This window comes from Triturus cristatus, chromosome 6 (assembly GCF_964204655.1).
Source record: "Triturus cristatus chromosome 6, aTriCri1.1, whole genome shotgun sequence".
In the NCBI taxonomy this organism is placed as follows: domain Eukaryota; kingdom Metazoa; phylum Chordata; class Amphibia; order Caudata; family Salamandridae; genus Triturus; species Triturus cristatus.
In genome coordinates this window covers 706,306,308-706,329,320 of record NC_140589.1, presented here as the reverse complement: position 1 = coordinate 706,329,320, position 23,013 = coordinate 706,306,308, and the positions used below count along the sequence as shown (strand labels likewise).

Genomic DNA, 23,013 nt, shown 5'->3' with positions numbered 1-23,013 from the left:
ACAGCTACCACTAGGATAGCTTTCTTTAAAAGGTTGTCTTTAACCTATCTACCATAAGAGTCGAAATGGACTGGTGCAAGGTGGCCACTATAACTAGTGACCAGCATATGCCAGGCCAACTTCTCACATTGGTGGGCAGCGTGTGGGATTCCAGCTTGCCATTGTTTTACCAGAAAATCTCTATTTGAATTACTAATGGAAAACCACTAAAGGTACTCAAGGTACATATAAAGTCAAGCTTAGCATCAATAAGTTCTAATGAACTTAGAGATGTTTGTGAAGGGGTAGCACACCCTTGCTACAGCTCAAGCTAGGATCAGTAGGCCACAAACTAGTGTAGGTAGTACAACACTGCACAACACTAGAATGTCCTCAAGGGATGGAGCCAGTGGGTCCACCCAGCCTCAGTATAAGGACATGACCTTCTTTGACCTGAAGGCCATGTGTGTTGCAAGACACCTGAAGCTAGGACAGAGTCCCTCCACACTAGGCCTGATATATCTGCTAACAACAGATGATCTGAGGTTGGCTCTAGGAGCTAACAGATCTGAATCAGGGAGTGGATCAATTACAGTGTCTGGGCCAGATGATGAAAATCATGATGACCAGGACTCTGTGATTGAAGGGCCAGATCCAGAAGGATCTGAACAGAACAGAGGAATTCTCCCTAAGAGAACTGACAGAGGAGAAGAGAGGGTTAGGTCCCCTTCAAGAGCATCTGACCACTCATATCACTCTGGAAGAGAATCTGTTCATCAGAGGAGCTCATACTTTAATAGAAGAGAGACCTCCACTGAAAGAATGTTCAAACTGCTACAGTATGAGGAAGCAAGATTTGCCCTTAAGGCCAAGCAGTTGGCATTAGATAAAGAAGTCTTTGAGCTCCAGAGAACTTCTAGAAAAGAGGGGTTATAAACCCCTGGTGGCAGCAGCAGTGTCCCTAGTGAGATTATATCCCAGACCATAGGAACCTGTCCAAGGTTGTTTCTCCCTACCAGAGTGGGGATGATATCCACAAGTGGATAACTGCTATGGAGAGGGTCCCCCAGAAACAGTGGCCAGCAGTCATTTGGCTCTCCTTTTCAGATAAAGGTAGAGACAAGCTCCTCACTGTTAGAGAAGAGGATGCTGATGATTATGATGTCCTGAAATGTGCCTTAATCGATGGGTTTGGCTTAACCACTGAGCAATACAGGTTGAAGTTTAAAGACACCCAGAAAGCACAGAATTAGGACTGGACAGACTTTGTAGATTGTGCAACCAAGGCTCTGGAGGGTTGGCTGGTTGGTAGTAGAGTTACTGATTTTAAGGGATTGTATAATCTTCTGATGAGAGAACAAATCCTTAATAATTGCCAAAACCAGTTGTTGCATCAATACCTGGTGGACTCTGATCTGACCTCTCCCCAAGAATTGGGAAAGAAGGCAGACAAATGGGTCAGAACCAGGGTGAGGAAGAAAACCCAGAACCAAGCGGGTGACACTAAGAAGCAGGATCCTAAAGGCTCTGAGAAAGGTGGGGATAAGTCAAAAGACCAGAAGTCTTCACAAGGGCCCAAAGAATCTGGTGTGGATTCACAGTCTACAAAGGGAAAAGGCCAAAAGAAGCCCTGGTGCAAATTCTGTAAACAGAAAGGGCACTGGACTTCTGATTGTACCAAGTCCAAAGACCAAACCACCACCACTCCTGCCCCTAAGGCAACTGTTCCCTCTAGTGCAGCTACTGGTGGAGGTGGTAATCAGAATAAGGGTGTAGTAGGGTTGACCCTGGGTTCTGAAGTTGACTCTGGCCTAGTCAGAGTACCCACTCAGGCATTGCTGGTTTGTGAGGGAGACATTGATATGTCCTTCCTAGTGAGCCCCAGTAATCTGGGCAAATACAAACAGCAACCTGTAATAAATGGCAAACAGGCTTTGGCATTCAGGGACACAGGTGCTACTGTCACCATGGTTGCAGAGGATCTGGTGGACCCTGAGCAGATCATCCTGGGTGAAATGTACCAGGTTACCAATGCAAGCAATGTCAGGACCAACCATAGTCTGGCAGTTGTGAATTTCTCCTGGGGAGTGGTAACTGGCCTCAAGAAGGTAGTAGTCTGTGCAGACCTCCCTGTCGAATGTCTATTGTGCAATGATCTAGAGACTTCAGCCTGGTCTGAAGTCGAGTTATGGACTCATGCTGAGATGTTGGGCATACCTGCAGAGGCATTTGCTGTGACCAGGTCACAGGCCAAAATGCATAAAGCTGAACGAGCTCTGGATCCTGAAACTATGGACCAGATGCTACCCAAGAGGAGAAGCAGTAGGGTTAAGGCAGTGCCTTCCCCTCTGTCTCAGATCTCAGATTCCCCTCCTGAGAGACGAGAAGCAGATCCTGAAGAAAGCCCCAGAGGGACTTGAGCCTGATCACGTTGAGTTCTTGGGGGCAGGGGGACCTTCCAGGGAAGATCTGAGTAAGGAGCAACAGTGCTGCCCCTCTCTTGAACCCCTCACACAGCAGGCTGCTGCTGAGGCTGCTGGGAGTGCTAGTGGGTCCCATAAAGTTTATTGGGATGAGGGACTCCTATATTCTGAGGCCAGAGATCCTACCCCTGGAGCCACCAGGTGGTTGGTAATACCTCAGAAGTTTAGGGGTTCCTCGTGACCCTAGCACATGATATCCCATTGCCAGGACACTTGGGCCAAAACAAGACCTGGGATAGGCTTGTTCCACATTTTCATTGGCCACACATGTCAGAGGACACAAAGGAGTTTTGTCGCTCCTGTGTCACTTGCCAAGCCAGTGGCAAGTCAGGTGGCACAACAAAGCCCCCCCTGATACCACTACCTGGGGTGGGGGGTCCCTTTGAAAGGGTAGGGATTGACATTGTTGGTCCCCTTGACCCTCCAACAGCATCTGGGCATAGGTTTATCCTGGTGGTAGTGGATCATGCCACCAGGTACCCAGAAGCAATTCCCCTCAGGACCACCACTGCACCTGTGGAGGCAAGAGCCCTCATTGGAGTTTTCTCCAGAGTGGGTTTCCCTAAGGAGGTTATATCTGACAGAGGTACCAACTTCATGTCAGGGTATCTAACAGGAATGTGGAAGGAATGTGGTGTAAACTACAAGTTCACTACTCCCTATCACCCACAATGCAATGGGTTAGTCGAAAGGTTCAACAAAACCCTAAAGGGAATGATTAAAGGTCTCCCAGAAAAGATTAGGTGAACATGGGACCTTTTACTTTTACTTCCCTTGCATACAGGGAGGTCACACAGAAGGGGGTTGGCTACAGCCCTTTTGAACTTCTGTTTGGGCACCCTGTAAGAGGTCCATTATGTTTGGTGAAGGAGGGCTGGGAGTTACCTCTCAAACCTCCCAAACAGGATGTGATGGACTATGTACTTGGTCTCCGCTCCCGGATGGCTGAATACATGAAGAAGGCAACCAAAAACCTGGATGCTAGCCAAGAACTACAAAAAGCTTGGCATGACCAAAAGGCTGTACTGACTATCTATCAGCCAGGACAGAAAGTGTGGGTGTTGGAGCCTGTGGCCCCAGCAGCTCTCCAAGACAAGTGGAGTGGCCCCCATACGATTGTTGAGAAAAAGGGAGAAGTCACCCACTTGGTGGATCTCGGAACTCCCAGGAGCCCCCTTAGGGTGCTCCATGTCGACAGATTAAAGCCATATGTTGACAGGGCTGACATGGGCTTGCTCATGGCAACTGATGAGGAACAGGAGGAGGAGAGTGACCCTCTCCTTGACCTGCTCTCACAGAACCCTGATGATGGGTCAGTAGATGGTGTTGCTTTGGCAAGCAGCCTCACTGACCATCAGCAAACTGAGTGCAGACAAGTTCTGCAGCAGTTCAGACATATGTTTAGCCTGACCCCTAGTCAGACTTCCTGGTGCACCCATGAGGTGGACACTGGAGACAGTCTGCCTGTCAAGAGTAAAGTCTACAGGCAACCTGAACATGTCAGGGACTGTATCAGGACTAAAGTCCAGAAAATGTTGGAACTAGGTGTAATTGAGCCTTCAGATAGCCCTTGGGCTAGTCCAGTAGTCCTAGTGCCTAAACCTCATACCCAGGGTGGTAAGAAAGAAATGAAGTTTTGTGTAGACTACATAGACCTCAATGCAGTCTCCAGGACTGATGCCTATCCAATTCCCAGGGCAAATAAGCTCATTGATACTTTGGCCTCAGCCAAATATCTGAGTACATTTGACATAACAGCTGGCTACTGGCAAATCAAGTTAGCTGACAATGCCAAGGCCAAAACAGCATTTTCAACCCCTGGTGGGCACTACCACTTTGTGGTGATGCCCTTTGGTTTGAAAAATGCACCTGCCATTTTTCAGAGGTTGGTGAACAAAGTTCTGACAGGTATGGAAACGTATTGCTCAGCTGATCTAGATGATATTGCTGTCTTTAGTTCCACCTGGCAGTATCACCTGGTCCACCTCAGAAATGTTTTGGAGGCCCTGCAGAAAGCAGGCCTCACTATCAAGGCCACTAAGTGCCAGATAGGGCAGAGTGAGGTTGTATACCTGGGCCACCTTGTAGGTGGAGGCCAGGCTCAACCATTGCAGCGCAAAATCCAAACCATAATGGAATGGGTACCCAGACACAGGTGAGAGACTTTTTGGGCCTGACTTGGTACTATAGGAGGTTTGTTAAGGGATATGGATCTATAGTGACCCCCTTAAATGAGCTTACCTCAAAGAAAATGCAAAGAAAGGTTCAGTGGACAGCTAGCTGTCAAAAGGCATTTGATGACCTGATGCAGGCCATGTGCACTGCCCCCATCTTACAGAGTCCAGACTACACAAAGAAGTTCATTGTCCAAACAGATGCTTCTGAGCTGGGTGTGGGAGCTGTACTGTCACAACTAGAATGATGAAGGTCAAGACCAGCCAGTAGCTTTTATAAGCCTAAGGCTGACCCCTAGAGAGAAACGTTGGTCAGCTATAGAGAGGGAGGCCTTTGCTGTGGTGTGGGCCCTGAAGAAGCTGAGGCAATACTTGTTTGGCACTCACTTCATAGTTCAGACTGACCACAAGCCCCTCCTATGGCTCAAACAGATGAAAGGTGAAAATCCTAAACTGCTAAGGAGGTCCATTTCCCTACAGGGGATGGACTATAAAGTGGAACATAGACCTGGGACCCAACATGCCAATGCAGATGGACTCTCAAGGTATTTCCACTTAGAACACAAAGACTCAACTGGCCAAGGTTAGTTTAGTGTCCCTGCGTTTGGGGGGGGGGGGGGGTTGTGTAGGAGAGTAGGATCTGCACTTATGTTGTCCCCACTTTTCTTCTGATGTTAACACTGGTTTCTGGCTATAGTCTGGCTGGGTCACTGCTAATCAGGGCCCCAGTCTCTCTGTTCAGTCTAAACAACTTGGAATGCATATTAGATGCACTAGTGATTGGATGCTGTGGTACCTTATGAGCCCCTAGTATATGGTGCCCTAGGTACCAAGGGCATAGGTACTTCACAGGCCTACCAGGGGCTGAAGCATGTATTATGCCACTCCTGGGAAGCAGACTAAATCTGACACCACAGGCCTGCTACTGCAGCCTGGGTGAGGTAGTGTTAGCACTCCTCACTGAGGTATAGGTTTCTATATCTCACCATACACACACATATAAACCTATTAGTCACCCCTAAGGCAGGCCCTATCAATCCTGAGGGCAGGGTGCTTGGTTTACAATGTGAGGGGGTGCCTCTGCATGAGCAGGGCCCCTCTGCAGCTGGCAGAGTCTATTCTCTGTGGCTGTTTGTGGATGCGGTTAAACCATATACTCTTAAGTGCATTATAACCTAGCGGTAAATGCTAACTTTGGAACGACTGCATCAAAATATGTCGTGTTTGGTGTCAAACAACTTGGAATCATACCCCCACACCAGTAACTGGTGTGGGAGTATGATTCCACCCTTCTAGAGGGGACGACATGTACCCACTGAAACACGGTTGAAATCTGAAAGAGCCCTGGCATCACAAAATGGATGCCACCAGCACAGACACTGGGCTGCCCTCCTGCTGCTTACTGAAACTCACAGTGGAGGAGGCCCAACAATAGGCATCCTGTCACAGGGAGGTGTCACCACCTTCCAGACAGGATTTAGTGTATTGGGGCTGGGTGGGTGCACTCCTAGAGTGCTTTGAAGTCCTGCACTGGGGGAGCAGTAGGCTCCTCTGTGCATATGCCAACTCAAACCGGTTCAGGGGCTACCTGTCCCTGAGCTGGTGCGAAACTGGACAAAGGGAAGTGGGTGTAACCACCCCCTACCCTGACCCTCCCAGAGGAGTGGTCATAAAGCTAGTCCCTCCCTTTCTTTTAGTATAAGATAGAGAACCCTTGCCATTGCAAACTAGATATCCCTGGATGACGCTTTTCAAGAAGAATCCTGGACCTTCGACATTCCACTACCTTTGGAAGACAGAAGAATCTCCCTTGGAGTCAAGGAGTGACTTCCCTGCTTGGCAGGCACCAAAAACTCTAATCAACGGTCGCAAACTTTCCCGCTCCCGCCGGAGTCCGAAGTCCCTGCAGCCCCAGAAGTAGATTTCCTGACTTCTCGACGGCCATTGCTGTCCCCAGGTCCCCAGCAAAGCTGAGGCGAGTGGACCCCACGAGTGACGAGAACCAGCAATACCCGGGTACAGTACACTATTGTCAAGTGCAACCCCATCATGATGTTCTACGAACTTGTGCATTAGACCACGTGTGTTCCAAGCCTCTAGCAGGATTTTCCTTGAAAATCAGTGGCCTACCTCATCCCGAGTGACCGTGGGCTCCTGTGAAGTGAATCCTCATGAGGCGTCTTCGCGATCCCTTGCCCGTTGGCTTGTGGGTCCCCTGAAGACTTTCTCATCAAACCAAAGGGCTCCCCTGATTGCTCCAGGCATGCCCTCACTTACCCTCACTGGGTGAGCCCCTCAAACTTTGCTGGTATGCACCGCTGACTTTCTTCATTTTCCACAAGACTTGCTGTTGCTAAGGCTTGTTGGCTTCAATCCAGTTGCCGACACCTCAGTAAGCTGCAGACTTTTGTGCCATACGTAGAATTTAGCTCCTGGTTGTCCTTGACGCCTCCTGGACCTTGTGGCTGAAGAGTCGAAACACCCTTGATCACCTGAAATCACCTGACTTCCTTGGGCATCCATCTTCCTGGCCCCGGGTCCCTGGCAAGTGACTGTGAACACTGTCCCTTCTGCTTTCAGGTCTTCCTTCTTCAGAATCCAGCCTTGGATTCCACCGGACACTTCTTCAGTCTTCACAAGCAGCAAAATTTATTTGGCTTCCATTGAAAACAACGCCGCGACCCGACACCAAAAGACACCTATGCACCCGGCTTCCCTGGGTGAGGTAACTCGTGCACTCTGGTGCTCCTGTGGGTGTTGGCCCTCGAACTACTTACCTTGTAAGTGACTTGCTTGTAGACTTCCTAGAAGTACTCTAAAACTTTAAAAATCCAACCGCGACTTGCTCCATTGAAATCAATAGGGAACCCGCGGCTGTGTTCTCACACTGCACGCGTCTCCCGTGGGTCTTTTACTTACCTGCCTTGGGTGGATTAGTGAAGCCCCAGCGATTCTACAGGCCCTAGGCATTGTCCCCTTGCAAGTAGACATTCCTAAACCTCTTTTTTAGTATATGGTCTGGTACGCCCCTAGGGCCCCAGCCATATTTGTGCTTAACTTATTGTGAAACAATGATATTTGCATATGTTCCTGACTTCTAATCTCATAAAGAGATTAGTAGAGTGTGTCTAGTAATAAATATATATATATTTGATATATATACCTGTGTGGTGTCCGTTCATTTGGTAATTCAAGAGATTATAAGGTAAAACAAGCTGCTTTACATTCCTCTGAGACTTAGCCTGAAGGCTGCTCTCCACAGCTACCGCTAGGATAGCTTTCTTTAAAAGGTTGTATTAAACCTATCTACCATAAGAGTGGAATTGAACTGGTGCAAGGTGGCCACTATAACCAGTGACCAGCATATGCCAGGCCAACTTCTCACAATAAGTGCTTTGTTACATACGATGCTGTTATTTGCTTTTGCTTGTTGCTAACAACTCACAATATGAAATGTAAAAAATATAGTCCCATAGGAGAAAAAAATAATGTTTTATAATAGTGCTTTTTTTGAAAAGCTTAAAATTGTATATCAGATATCCAATTACATGTGCAGCACATGGTGTCGATCTTTTCCCTTGTGCAAAAATAAGTGACCTTTACAACTCAGGCAAGAGTGAAACAATGACAGACAGGGCACCTGCTTCTTTGCTTTTCAATGCAGGTGGACATAGTCTCTCTTTAGAGGGAGACTGTGACCCCGGGGGGTCTATAGGTAAGTCCATGGTACTTGTGAGACCCTTCCTGCTTGCTCCCAAACTGCACCCTCAGATTTATACTGGCATTGTGCCACTCCCTAAGCAGTGCAAACTTAAAGTACCTCCCAAAACCCTTGTTGTCCCTGGATTTGCATACGTAATGTCGTGCAGGAGCATGGATCAAGGTGTTGCCTTATTTGCAATGGGCAAAGCCACCAAGCAAAAGTAGAACTGCCTGTGTGATTTTGCACAGTCATAGAAAGCATAAACACACTTGGGATCAAAGGGGATCTGCGAAAGCCAGAGGGTACTGATCCCACAAGAGAATTACTACACACACAATAGTCATGGGCTTGTGTGCACAACCAGAACCACAAGGACTACACCGGCCCCCAGGGGTGGGGTCAGATTAGACGCTGGATGTTAACAAAAGAGACGCATGACACATAAGCGATAGCACACATTGAAGTCTCAAGGAGACTAAATACTGAATCATGTCCCCCACAAGGGAGGAAACGGGTATGCCTGGTTGGTCCACCTTCGGTTGTTCTCCCACCTATTTCTAGGTATAACATGCATCTATTTAGGTTGCATATAACTAGACGCAATGCTCTATGCTCCTTTCAGCTTGGCACTACAAGATGGTACAGGAGCACGGAGAGTGAACTTGAAATTTTGCACCATAGGTAAGCATGATTAGAACATTGTTAAATAGAGTACACAATGTATAATGTTTCACAACAATTGAATATGGTCACAACACATTAACATGATTGTTTTTTTACAGTAAATGAATCCCTCTGAAGGGAAGAGGGTCATTGAACAACTGACTGCCTAGTTCCAGTGGTGGCCAGTATACTTTTCTGTTTTTTTTTATCACATATGCAGAGTGACTATTCAGTTTAGGTCCAGACGAATGCCTTTGGATCCCTCAGTGGAACCATCCAGTGGCAGAAGCATGTTGACCTTATAAACTAGGGTATATCTGCTGAATCCCTGGCCCTCTTGCATTTTAATGATGTCCCTGTGACTACCCAATAAATATTCTGTGGATCCAGAGAGACATTTTTGAAGCACCTATTTTCTCTTCTTTGCAATCTGCCCCTCATTCATCTGTACTCTCTTACGCTCATTTTCTGAGATAACACCTCAGCTCCTCCCCTCGGGGAGTCGTAGCCCACACCACAGTGTGAGGAGGGAACCCATATGATGAAGCATGTCACCTAACAGTGAGTGAGGGTTCTCTTCCTGAAGGGAATTTCTCCCTCCTTCTCCCTCAATATCACATAGACTCTATTTTCCTTTTCCTTCTTTCTTGTTGACGCACAGCCAGACAGACTTTTGTGTGTGTAGTAACAGACATAGAAAGCACCTGTAAAACGGGCTATGCTACTGAAGGGGCCATGTAGGTGTTGGTGGCTCTTCTATAATAGAGAAATGTTCTGTAACATTTTGTGTTTAATTTGCACGTGGCATGCCTACTAGGCCTGGGCAAAATTTTTGTTCCGTTCGCGGAATTTGCGATAATTTGGCATTTCCGCGTTCCGCGGAGAGCGCGGAAATGTCAAAATTTCCGCATTCCGCAGCTTTGCGATAATTTGGTTCTTGCTCGCGCTGTAAAATAATACATTCTCGCGCGTGCGCGATCGCGTTACCTGAATCCCCGCGTTCACCGACAAGTTTTCCCGATCCGGTCGCGTTCTCCATGAGATGTTGTATTGTTTTAGCCATTTGCGCTGAAAACAAGATGGCCGCGCCCGCGAGCAACCGCAGGGGTAAGTTAGCGACCCGCAACCATTCAGAAAATATCGCGAACGGGCGGGAAAAAAACTTCCGCATCTTCGCGATATTTCCGCTTGTTTGCAGAGATTTTTAACATTTTCGCGATAATTTGCGAAAGTGGCTTCCGCAAATTCCGCCCACCCCTACACGCCTATTAACCGTACAAGTGCTTGGGCTACACCTTGAATTGTATCAGTCATGCCGCAGCTTGTTAGACATATCTCAACGTACCTTCATTCATAAATGGAGATAAGGGTGTGCCAAGTTATCACACCACATCTGCAGGGAGAGGTCCCTTACTACATGTAAGCCCGTATTACAAGCTGAGGCATTATTTATCGCACATGATAAATAACAATACTGCGGGGTACGTTATTTATCATGTGGGATAAATAACACTTCTCGCAAGTTTGTTGAGCATAACATGGATTTTAACACACTAAAATCTGCATGGTATGGTTAATACCGTACAATTTCCCTTTCAGTTTAATGAGAGATGAGGCATTTATTGCATCCGATAATTTCGGATGAGTTAAATACAGCTTAACGTGTAATTCTGACCCGTGCTTAAACAGGGGTTTATGCACGGGTTGGAATTTACCAGCCCTCCCCTAATCAGGCCATTGTGTTCATTTTTGTGCCCGGTCGAATTCATATTTTTATCCAACGTACATTTTTTTAAACATACTATTTTGAAGTTCACACTTATAAGTTCGGTTTTCCATAAAATAGCATGACATTGTTGGCATATAATGGTCTTTCTGCACCCCAGGGTTGATGGATTTGAATACATTTTCCCCTTAGAGGGCATTAAGATTATTTGATCCATTTTTTGGAGGGGGCACAGCTGGGTCCTGGTAGGCTACCCCCACCTGCTCTTTGGTTAACCATTTTTCTTTGTGTCTAGTGGGCTATATGTCCCCAAGGGCAGACTGTGGTAAATACCCCTATACTGCTCCACGGGGCACAGAAAGCGTGCTGGGCCCATTTGGGCCTGATGCCTTAGCAGGCACCTCAAACCAGTTCTTTTTTTTCTATTTTCTCAGATCTCTAGTGGACTTTCTATCACCCCTCTCTGATGGTCAGATTGGGCGTAAACCCATCAACATGACCCCCGGGGGGGGGGGGGCGGGCAGAGAGCAAGTTGTGGCTATTTTGTGGTGGAACATGGCCTGATGCCAAAGATGGCTGCCATCACCACTTTATTTTGATATTATTCTACCTGGTATCTAGTAAGCTGTTTTGCCTTCTCCAGCGAGGGCAAATTTAAGATATCCCCCCCAATCATCCCCTAGTTCGGGCAAAATGTATGCCAGGTCTATTTCTGTGTGGGAGCACATCCTGATGCCAAGATGTGCCTTCCCACACCTTTTCTTAACTTTTTTTATAGGTGTCTAGTTGACTTTCTGCCCAACCCCCCCTGGACGGAACTTGGTGCAAACTCCCAATTCCACCTCCCGGGGGTCACAAAGGCTGTTGGGGCCATGGCAATATGTGATGAAGGGGCGACCCTACCTCTTCTTTTTTGTATCATTTACCCTTGAGGGATTTATGCTCCCCCCACCTCTATAGCAGAATGGGTCCTGCTTCCATGCAAATGCCTTTCCTGGTATCTATCAGGTGGATCGCTGCTTGGGGATCGAAGTCCTGCGGCTGTTCCTAAGCAAGGATCCATTTGGCAGATCTCCTGCACAGTTCAGTGTTCAGTGGGCAGATTTATGCCCCTCAAGTACTGATGAAAGTAAAAGAAGCCGGTGCCTAATGGCAGCTTCTGCTTTAACTTTATTCACTGTAAAATCAGCTTGATGTGCAAGCTGTGTGTTACAGTATACTAATAAACTCAGGACTTGAATGAAACTCTATCTTTATGTTCTGAAATTATTTTTAAAAGGCAAAATCCTCTGGTGCAAGCACTGGGAAGTGCTTAATGGCATAGGGAAATCATCACCTTTTAGGAAGATTGTGTTTTTTCTTGGTATTATTCATAAAATGAATAGACTGAACTCTACCAGAAGTGCTGTTACTGGCATTTTTCACACACCCCTTAGGAGACTTGTAAAGCCAGTTAACTACCTTGTTTTATTGACGCCCAGCAGAAACAATCCACTCCAACACTGTTTTCATATATCGTTATTTGTCACTTTAAATTTGTAAGTAGTTCACGCATCAAGCAAATAGCCAACAAAGACTCAAGGGCCAGCTGTATGACTATTCCATTTTGCGAGTCACACATCGCAAAATGGAATGCTCAACAGTGTCTCAGACACTGTATGCTAGTCCGAATCAAGTCGCTCAAGACCCACCTCATTAATATTAATGAGGTAGGTCGCAATTTTGAATGTCACATGCCACAGGGATTGTAGCCTGCTGGGGATAGCAGGCCACTGTGTCTGTTTTTGCTTTTTTAAACAGTGACTTTTTTTTTTCAAATGCAGCCTGTTTTCCATAGAGGAAAATGGGATGGGTTTAAAGGAAAAAAAATAAAAAGTTTTCTTTTAATATTTTAAGAGCAGACAGTGGTCAATAAGACCACTGCCTGCTCTTAAAAAAATATTTTTGCAAACATTCACAAAAGGGAAGGGGTCCCCTGGGAACCCCTTCCTGTTTGTGACTGGCTTACCACCTACTTGAAGTAGGTACTAACTGCAAAACAATCTTATATACCAGTGCGACTCAGTATTAGGAGGGGTTGCCCTGACACGCTCTTTCCCTTATAGGTACTCGCAAACCCTATTTTGCGAGTCGGTAACGGGTTACCGGCTCGCAAAATAGGGTTTGTACAAACCGCAACCCATTTTAGTGGTCACAGACAGGCCGATTTCCTGTTTGTGACCGCTAAAAAGAGTCGTACATCTGGCCCCACATCTATTAAACAGAGAACAGTAGTGAATGAAATAGCAGGATACAAATGATGGGACCATTTGTAAAGAGAAATAAGGATTTAGGTGGAGATGACTGACTGCCTTACTACATTTGTTAAATGTACACCACCCGAAACAGCAGGTCTTGATTTTTTTTTGTAAAAGATTTTTATTAATTTTTCACACCCAGGGTCCTGCAGACCAACATTACACATATGACCAGCAGACGAAGAATCCCCCCTCAAAATACGCATCAGGAGAAATCCGTTCCACTGCATTCCTACCCTACATCCCCCACCCACCGCCCCCTCTACCCCCACCCCCCCCAGTCAGTGTGCCCGCAGTAACCCCTCATCAGCCACCTTCCATCTGGCCCTATGTCCTGAGACGTCCCAGCTCCGGGCAAACGGGCAAACCCCTGCTAGTATTCAGCCCAAGAGAGAGGGCCCCGCCGTGACCTCCCTCCGCAGCCCTGTTCCCACCTGCGCTCTTCAACCGCTGCCCAGGTAGAGTGCAGATAGCAAGTCCTCCATGAGTGTAACTAAGTGACCCCGTCCTGCATGTACTCCCCCGTGGCCCCCACCGACCCCGTCCCAGGTTCCACTCCCCCATCCACGTCTACAGAATCCCCATCCTCCACAGCCTCCACATTCCTCGTCTCCCAGGAGCGCAGCTCTTCCACCAACACCCCCCACGCCCTCGCCACATCCAGCGCCTTCTCATTAGCGGTCCGCCTGGCCATCTGAAGCCGAAGCGTCCCTTCGCTTCCCGCCCAGGCCAGGAAACTCCCCCTCCATCTCCGAAAACTCGGGCCGGGCTTGGCCTTCCAATGCAGAGTGAGCTCCCGCTTCGCTAGTATCAGCCCCAAATCGCAAAACTTGCTTGTGACTTTGGTGCGGGGGGTGTGCGGAAACCACAACAAAAGGCAAGTCCCCATCTCCACCTCCAACTCACGGTCAGTCACCTGATTCAGACACGCCACCACATCTGCCCAGTACGAGCCCAGGCCCCGGCAGGACCAGAACATGTGACCAAAATCAGCCCCTTCTACTTCGCATCGTGGGCATGGCGACTGAGAGCCTCCAAAATACCGCAGAATTTTGACCGGAGTGAGGTAAGCCCTATGAAGGGTGTAAAATTGAATCAACTGGAATCTAGCATTGCGCGTGCCCTTCCAGGCCCGCCGCAAAAGCTGTGCCCAAGTCGTCTCAGGAATGGGCCTGCCAAGATTCCCCTCCCATTTACCCCGAAAGACTTCCAAGGGTGCCAGCCTCTCCGTGGACAGCCGTCTATACAGACAAGTAATGGCCTTAACCGTACCCGCCGCCATAGTGACGTATTGACATCCCTGGGAAATTGGGGGTTCCGACAGCCCCATCCTCCAGTGCTTCTGGATCCCACGTACCAAGGCAGCATGCAAAAGGTAGTCCCCCCGTGGTAGGTCATATGCCCCCTGCAGATCCTGGAACGACAGCAAGACGCCATCTCCGTATAAGTCCCCAATCATGTGCACCCCACCCTCCTCCCAGTGAGCCAGGGCCGACCAATCCCCGCCGTGCGGGATTGCCGTGCACATGCCCAACGGTATCTCCGGGGCATACGGCCGAGCAAACCCTGCCCTTTTCTGACTACGGATCCAGCACAGCCGAAGCGTGCGTTCCTCGAGGGTGAGCTGATCCAATCTGAGCCTTTGCCGGAGCACAATGAACGACAACACATGGCGCGGAATGACCCTATCCTGCGGACCCTCTGGGCCCCGAAACTCATGTGCCACGGCCTGCCTCAGCCACTGCAGCTGCGCCGCCAAATAGTACCAACAGCAGGTCTTGATACAGGTCTAACACACGCTATCAGGGGCATATGCGTCTTCAGCACTTTTAAGAAGATTTCTAGTGAAATACAGTGTACCAGATCCAAGGGTGAAGGAAATGGCGCTCCTCATGAGACAAATGTATAATTTAAGATGGTCATTGCTTCTGGTGTCTCGATCAAGACAATAATTAAAGGCTTTCTCAGTAAGATGGAAAGGGTGTCATAAATCAATAGGTACATTTAAAGATAAGAGACAATTTTAAACTGTGAAGACATTTTTTAAGGGGAGCCCTTCTGTAAGAGCACTTTTTCTAGTCCCCAAATTAGTTGTAAGGTTACATTCCATACCCTTTGAATCTTATTATATCTCGGAGTGCGGCAAGCCTGAGTAAAGGGCATAGTAGCAGTCAAGGTACAAGTTCATGGCTACTCCCACAACTAACTGAGATGACGATGACTGTCATCATGTCATTGTCTGCTAATTTGTTGGAAATGTATACTCACCACATGGCCAACTTGAAAACTAAGAGACCGGTTAGGGCCAAAGAGGACTCTGTGACTCTTTTCTTAAAGCATGGGAGAGATGTGTTGGTCATATAATTCAAATATGGGGATGAGGTTAGTGAAGGTATTTATCCAATGTGAAAGATGATACACTCTATAACTGTCAAGCTGTAAGGCATTTCTAGTAATTCAGGTGTGGATCCTTTAAGGGACATATAACAGGGTAGACATAGGAATATCATCTTTAGAGAGTCAATTTTTTTTTTAGGTTTATATAGACCCAAAGGTATCAAAGTGCTTTACATAAGCACCAGTTGCTTTTCAGACAGACGCATTTTTTTTTTGTTAGGCAAGGGGTGATTAAGTTATTTGCCAAGAATCACAGGATGTTGAGCATCCCTACCGAGACTCAAACCCACTTCCCCGATGTCAAGTTCGACAGCTCTAGCCGTTAGGCCACATCAATAGCATAGTATTAAAATGTGACCTGTTGGACTTGTAAGATGTCAAACACAGAGGCCAGATACTCAATAAACTGGACTGATGAGATTGAGAGTCCTGTGGAACTCCACAAATAGGAATGTTTTCTACCGAGAAGAAGGTATCCAGTCATATAAAGTGAAGGAATACTTCAAGAAAGAACTGAACCACATGTTGGTATGAACATTGGCATGGAAATCATCAACCAGTGTGTCCAGTAGGATATGATAGTCCACGGGGTTGTATGCTGTGGGGAGATCCAACATGGCCTGAAGCAAACATCACCCTCATCCAACCTGCAGAGGGTGTTAAGCCTAAAGGTGAGAAGAGTCACACCCATTCCATTTTTCAGCTAAAACTAATTGCATATAGAATGGTTACTGGTGTGAGGGAACATGCTCCAGCAACTGAGAAATAAGAATTTTCTTTAAGATCTTACGTATGATGAGATTGGTGGCAATGAGCAGTACTTAGATGTGATAATGGCATATAGGCAGAATTGGTTAAGAAAAGCAAATGAGAATTTAAGATATGAGATAATGAGAATAGTGCAGATCTTTCTTGACCATGTTCCAACTAAAGGTAATTCAGCGAAGCCTACAAACTAGAAATAATTTACTTTATTGGTAGCCTCATTTTAATGTATTAACCATTCTATATGAATAATGCTTGGCATGCACTCAGGTAGCTACAAAACCAAAGACTCATAAAAATGAGATGCTAAGTAGCAGGTGAAGAACTTCAAAAATGTAATCATTACTCTGTTTTTGAAGGCCCATTGCCACGGATTCACACCTGTCACTGGTGTTTTTAAGCCATTGACTTACTTGCAAACTTCTGCTGCAGCACAGAATTTAGCGGTTGAGGAAAAGTCAGAATTGTCTCCAGCAAGCACTAATGATGTGACACTTCAAAGAGCATTGGTATCACCAACAAGGATTCCTTTAACGTCATAATAATGCTTCCATTATGAACTCCCCCTGCCTGTGCACAGATGATGACAATATGCTGTTGCATGCTGGTTTTCTGGGAAACTCTTCTAACTCCACCCTGGAGTTTGCTTGACTCCACCTCCATGGTGACGTCTGGTCAGCTAACTTCAGACCTGATAATTGCAACCCTTCAGCTCGGGGTGTAGATTTCAATGACCCAGCCGGTACAGTGGCGCCAGGGCCAATGAGTATGAGTGACCCACTTCCAATCACTTACCGTTTCTAAGAAGGTAAGATGCATTCCAGTACAGGGGAACCTCTCATTTTCAAAGATACCTCTTCCTAGGAGGATTTAGATGAGGATATAAATGCAACTAAAGATAAAAATTGATATCACAGGATGCCCATCTGCCAAAGGCTATGTCTTGGTATAATGCTCCACCATGCAGAGACTCAGCTTAACAGGGGTGCTGTGATCATCCTTATAAATTCCCTGAAATTAGAGAAATGTATATCATTCAACTCGAGCATTTACTTTACTAAGTGCTAAGAAGCGCCAACCTCTTGGCCATAGCTTGTCTGGAGATAAAGGAACAAAGGCAGTTCCTTTCTATACATGCCAAACATGTCCCAATTCATTGTAAAGGTTGTTCTCCTTAAGTTTAAAACACTAACTAACTAGCTTTTTATTTGTAGCCAAAGAGCAATCTCCATCACACTATGCACATATAAAATCTACAAACTCCTAAATACTAGATGCGAGCAGTAAACTTCGCTCCTCCAGCGGAGTTCGTGGAATATTGTCTGCTCTGTGCTGTGCTTGGAGCACAGAGTTCCAGAAAAGCTCTGCCAACCGCTGCGTGGTGGAGTTTTTTCACCACATGGCTCACCAACGTTAAGTTGGCAAGCGAGAAAATTGAGCGCTAGACCGCCTTGCTGCTACCGCTCGCATTGAGAAGACTGACGGTTGGGTTGAGAAAGCTACTGCTCAAGTAGAAAATCTAATCCAATTGCAGAAAGAAGCAGCACCTTCTGGCACATCACGTGGTGAAGTTCGCACTGATTTTGTAGCGCGGAGCACTAAACATCATGTGAGCATTGCGAATTACCCGAATTCCACCACTCTCGGAACTCTGCGGAATCTCGCTGAGTTTTTAGATGACTCTGTAGAATTCTGCAGAGTGAAACTCCACTAGTTCCGCCTACCCCTACTAAATACCTGGATGATATTACTAAAGCTGGGATGAAAAAGATGGAAAGACTGTATGTATAAACTAATGCTCAGATTTGAGGTCCTTCACACAGAAAAATCATTGTGGGAAAAAATGAGACAATGTGTTCCTCAGAATGCAGTAAACAGTGCAGAACTGCACTGTTGTGCAAAGGTAAGCCAGAGGTGTGTAGCCTAGAAAATGTACTGGGGGTAGATCGTCTAATACAAATTCCTTGGTGGAGACATCAGACCAGGGATCAGACCTGTAAAAGTGTACTTTAGGGTGAAGAACACATGTTACAGGGGAGATGTGTCAGGCCATATACATCTTGACCCCTTGCTTGCACCTGCTTTAATTTGATATTAGGGCATGAGACAACGTCATATCACACTAATTTAGTAGATCTGGCTTTCCACCAAGAGTTAAGGTTTTTGCACTGGCCCACTCCAGACATCCCCCCATACTTTACATACATTAACAGCTGGAATAGAGAAAAGGGGTTTGGAAGCAGAGGGATAAGGGTTAATAATCAGTGCAAAATATATTTTATGAGTGAAAGTTGATTTGTCACTGCTGTTTCTCTGCTTGGCGATAATTTGCATTGCTTTGCTTCGCAGCATCACAAATCTAGGCCATGATATTAAATACTTACATGAGGGTATAATATCCCAGAGCTACAGCCCAGCTAATCATACAAAACGTCTTCAAAGTGCAAGAATAATCTTACTACCAAGCTGGCTCTCAGTTCAACTTCTGGTTTTATCATTGCCAATGATGTAATGATACAAAGGCCAAATAACTTATGAACCACCGGTCCTTCCATCCTATTGACTGGATAATCTAATGTTGGAAGCTATATAGGGGACTGTTTAGGAGTAATTATGACCTGGTACACCTTAGTGGAGGGTTGGACAATATAGCCACCATATATATTGTTGAAATGCTATAAGGCATTCCCATAGAGGTGGACCAAATGTTGTTTGGTCGTAAATAAGTCTGTGCATCTAAGGATATATCAAATGGGATACCTAAATATTCAAAAGTCCTTCTTCTGCCTCTACTGACAGTGCAGAGAAAGACACAGATGCTCCAGAGGTATACCTAAAAGGCTGCAGGAGGCTGTGTGAACCATCCATGGATGGTGGACACAGACAAACCTCTAAATCTACTCTTGGGCTCTGCGAAGGAAGCCAGATCACCTGCGGCCAAACAAACATTTAGGACTGCAAGTACAGTAAGCAACAACATTCTTTTTCATAAATAACATTAAGATTAAAAAAAAAATTGATCCACATTAACACTAAGAAAATTGGCAAATTATGCCTGACTACTGTAGGAGTCGCACTATGGAACAAATCCCCCAACTGTAGCAGAGATGTCTCCAAGCACAATAAGCACAAGGTAACACTGAAAAGCCACCCTCACTCAATTAACCTAGGCAGGTTAAATCATCCTTGTCATGAGAGACCACCTAATAAACAGACCAGTTCAAGCTCACCTGTATCAGTCCTTAGCACAACTCTCTCCCCTGACCAGCAAACCCGTTCTAACCCTTCCTGCTGGTCTGCTGTTTTTATCTTTCTTTCCTTTATTGAGTGGAAATGTGAAACTGGATTCATCTCTGTTAATTGTCAGCTCTTTATAAATAAATAAAATACAAACACAAATAAAAAGACACCCTAGAGGAGTGAACCAGGAGTTGTCTGTTGCATTCGGCTAAGGGCCTGGAGGCAGGCTCTCTGTGGTCCCTAAGAAAAATAGTAACAATACTTCTTAAATAGCTGCCCAATGTTACCTTACTAGTTTCTGAGGCAAACATAGAAGTGACTGTGTAGACTAAATTTGGTATTAGTGAATGTGATTTATCATTTTATGCCATAAATCCAAGTAGATTTACAATTCATTAACGAGTTGTTGGACAGTAGCTTACAGTGATGATATCACATAGCTTAGAATATTTACTCAAAACGTGTAGATGTGCAAGGTGAGCCAATTATCTCAGCAGAACTAATATATTCTAATTTCATCTTTCATTAGTCTTTTCAAATAAGCAACCAACAAATATACACATTGATATAGAAAAAAATCATAACAAATAGATTTCATAATATTTTCAATGTCATATATCAAATGACATGCAATATTAATCAAAGACGTTTTAAGGCATGGGCAAAGTGGGCTCTGGCCCAAGGCCCCAGCCTTTCAGAGGCCCCCCTTGGAGCCAGTTCTGTTCTGTAGAGAGCCTTGTCCCAATGACCTTGAATAGTTCGTAAACAGATTGATTTAAATAGTTTTCCTTTACTTTATTTTTAATGCGGGTGATGTGTGAGAGTGTATTACATTTAATAATAATAATATTTTGCAGAGAAATGCAGTGTTTATGTTTCATGCAACATCCCTCAAAAAAGTTTCTTTTAGTTGAAAATCAGGACCTCGCATATGAGAAATGAGAGTGTGTCACGGAAATTATTCGCAATATTATTAGTTGATGCTGTGTTACAATATTGAAAACACACGTCAATATCCCTGAATATTAGATGGAAACACATTTAGAATTTGGACAAGTGTGTATGTGCACTGTCAGCGACCTGGCCAAAGAGGGCATGAAAGAGCTAAAAATGGATCATAAATTCAAAGTTGTTCCAAAGAGGGGCCCTAAAATCTACCTTTGGCCCAGGGCCCCCAAAATCCTTAAGATGTCCCTGATATTAATTCCTACATTACAAGGTGCACATCAACACAGATCTCAACATTCAGCAAAAAAAGTCGAAACACCATCTTATGACACAAAAATCACCCCCTTTTTAAAACTCCAAATAACAATCTTTTCTCCTTTAGGCACTTTTTGACAGTCATTTAGCTGACAATTATAAACCATTTGAAGCAAGTAAAAATCTAATGCAACAGACAGCTGAATTCAACCAAAACATATAACCTGTTCTTTAAAGCCCGAAGCTCTAAAAGTCAAATATTCCGTCATCTGAAATAACATACAGGGGACCACACACGTTACATGAATACATCACAAATACGCACAATTAGTCATGTGATAAAATATTAAGACGTGTGTTCTCGCTGGATGGACGCTTGTATCGGTCAGTTAGGTAAGGTGCCCTCAGGCTCCGGGTTTTTAAGGTGATCGTGTCGGTGGGATGTGATATTAAAGGGCTGGGTGGCCCCACCACTTCGTTTGAGAGTGAAAGACAGTCAGAATTGGGGAGCAGAGATCCCTCGCACCCCTAAGCCCTGATACAACTGCCCAAGGTGTTTCTGATTGTAGCTGCTGTGCAGACTGTCGACACGTTTGGGCACCCCGCATGCCAGCCTCGGATGCTTCAAGGTGACGACGCTCGGGGGCTTCATCAATAAGTGCGGGGACTCCATCTTCAAGACGGTTTTCTACCCAGAAGTCCAAGCCCAGCCCAATCTGATACAAACGATGTTTTACATCGATTGTGAAGGAAGACACCGACCTCTAAAATGGAAAGCTATATACAGCAGTAACGCTACACAGCACGAGTGTAACATCAGAAACCCACGAATCCGGCCAATTAGAAGCCCCAGGACACAACAAAAACGACTGCAGTACTCACATAGCATAGCATAACATGAAACAAGTAACATGAGATATCAAAAAATCTCACGACAGGGCATGGCTTAACTAATATAACATTACATAACATAACATGACTGAATTAACATAATACAGAACATAAAACACGTCATATTATATATATGACATATCTGACATAACTTAACATGGTCGACAATTAAAAACAAAAGCCCAAGTGCATCATACACATTTCTTAATTTATTTTCTCTGTTATCCTATACATCCTATAGTTCCTATAAATGTTGACTTGTAGGGCATCATTGCAACTGGTCTATGTGTCATCATTACTGTATCACTTCTACGGCGCACGGGTGACGGTGCTAGTTATCTGCTTTGTACAGTATGAAAGAGTTCACAGGTAAACATTGATCATGCCAAACTGCACCAAATAATCCCTCGCACACCCGTCTCCCCCTTGTAAAGACAGCACACTGCCTCGCGCTGATCAACCATCGAGCATCAACTATCCAGGATGCACCCAAAACAGTATTACGGTACTTTATATCCAAATCAAGCAGCTGTCTCGCATGCAGTTCAATGACTAGGAAACTGACTCTAGCAAGTGCATATCTGCCTTGCTTGGACCGTCCTACCTTACTGCGCTGGGTGGCCGAGGAACCAGGAGAGCCGCGGTGTCATCGCCTAGTGCTGCGCATCACGGCGCAAAACAATTCCAAGGCATCGTGAGGGAGCGCAGCTGCGAGTCTTCTGCGCCAGGCGAGCAATCTCACGCGCGAGGCGGTGAATCCACGTCCACATCTGAGGATGCAAAGGTGGCGAGAGGAGGGTGTGTCAACAGAGGCGGCGCTAATCACTTAATTACCCGTTTACTGCACGTGCGTCTGCAGAACGGAGCACAGCATCAAAGCATGCAGAGAAGTGAATATAACCATCGGAATGTCAAACAAGTTAGCAACACATTTTGTGAGGGGTGCGAGACCAGACGGTCTATAGCTAAACAACTTAAAGTGCAAATTTGTCAAGTTTTAATACAAAATACAGCTTTTTATACAACCGTCTCCCAGTGTATTGAGATTTAAACGTTAGAAAACCGGGAGCGCGCGCGTAGCAGAAAAGACTGGCAATATAAACCGCTGCTTAACACGTGGAAATCGCAAGAACTTACATGCGGTGGTCTTGGCGGGAGATGTAAGCAGCTGTTTGGATAAAGCTAAGAGACAGGCAAACCAAGCGCCACACGGAAACAATAAACAGAACTGATCCGAACACCTCTGCCAGGAGGAAGCGGCACAGATGTTCCGACTGTCCTGGCTGCCTGCCTGAGGGGGTGCTGTGACACAGCCAGTGATGAAATCCTTCTTCATGGATGCAGCAGCCGCAACAGCGCCTGCCTTCAGCTGGCACAGCAGTAAGAGCTGGCGAGCACACACTTATCAGGCAGCAATTCTGACGCATTCTCAGCATGTGTGTGTTTGTGAGTGTGTGTCTGCTGTGTGTTGGTGCGTGCGGTACTAGGCTTG

The 23,013-nt window shown here is 45.9% G+C and overlaps 1 protein-coding gene across 1 annotated transcript in view; it reads right to left on the bottom strand.

Annotated features, from left to right (window-relative positions):
- MCHR2 (melanin concentrating hormone receptor 2) overlaps nt 1–22,801 on the bottom strand; it is a 1,458,776-nt gene extending 1,435,975 nt beyond the window's left edge. The window contains exons 1-2 of the mRNA XM_085609231.1: nt 22,659–22,801; nt 22,126–22,291 (exon numbers count right to left, since the gene is read on the bottom strand). The gene's annotated coding sequence lies outside the window, so the exon portion shown is untranslated. The remainder of the gene's footprint in view (nt 1–22,125; nt 22,292–22,658) is intronic.
- Between the last annotated feature and the right edge of the window lie 212 nt (nt 22,802–23,013).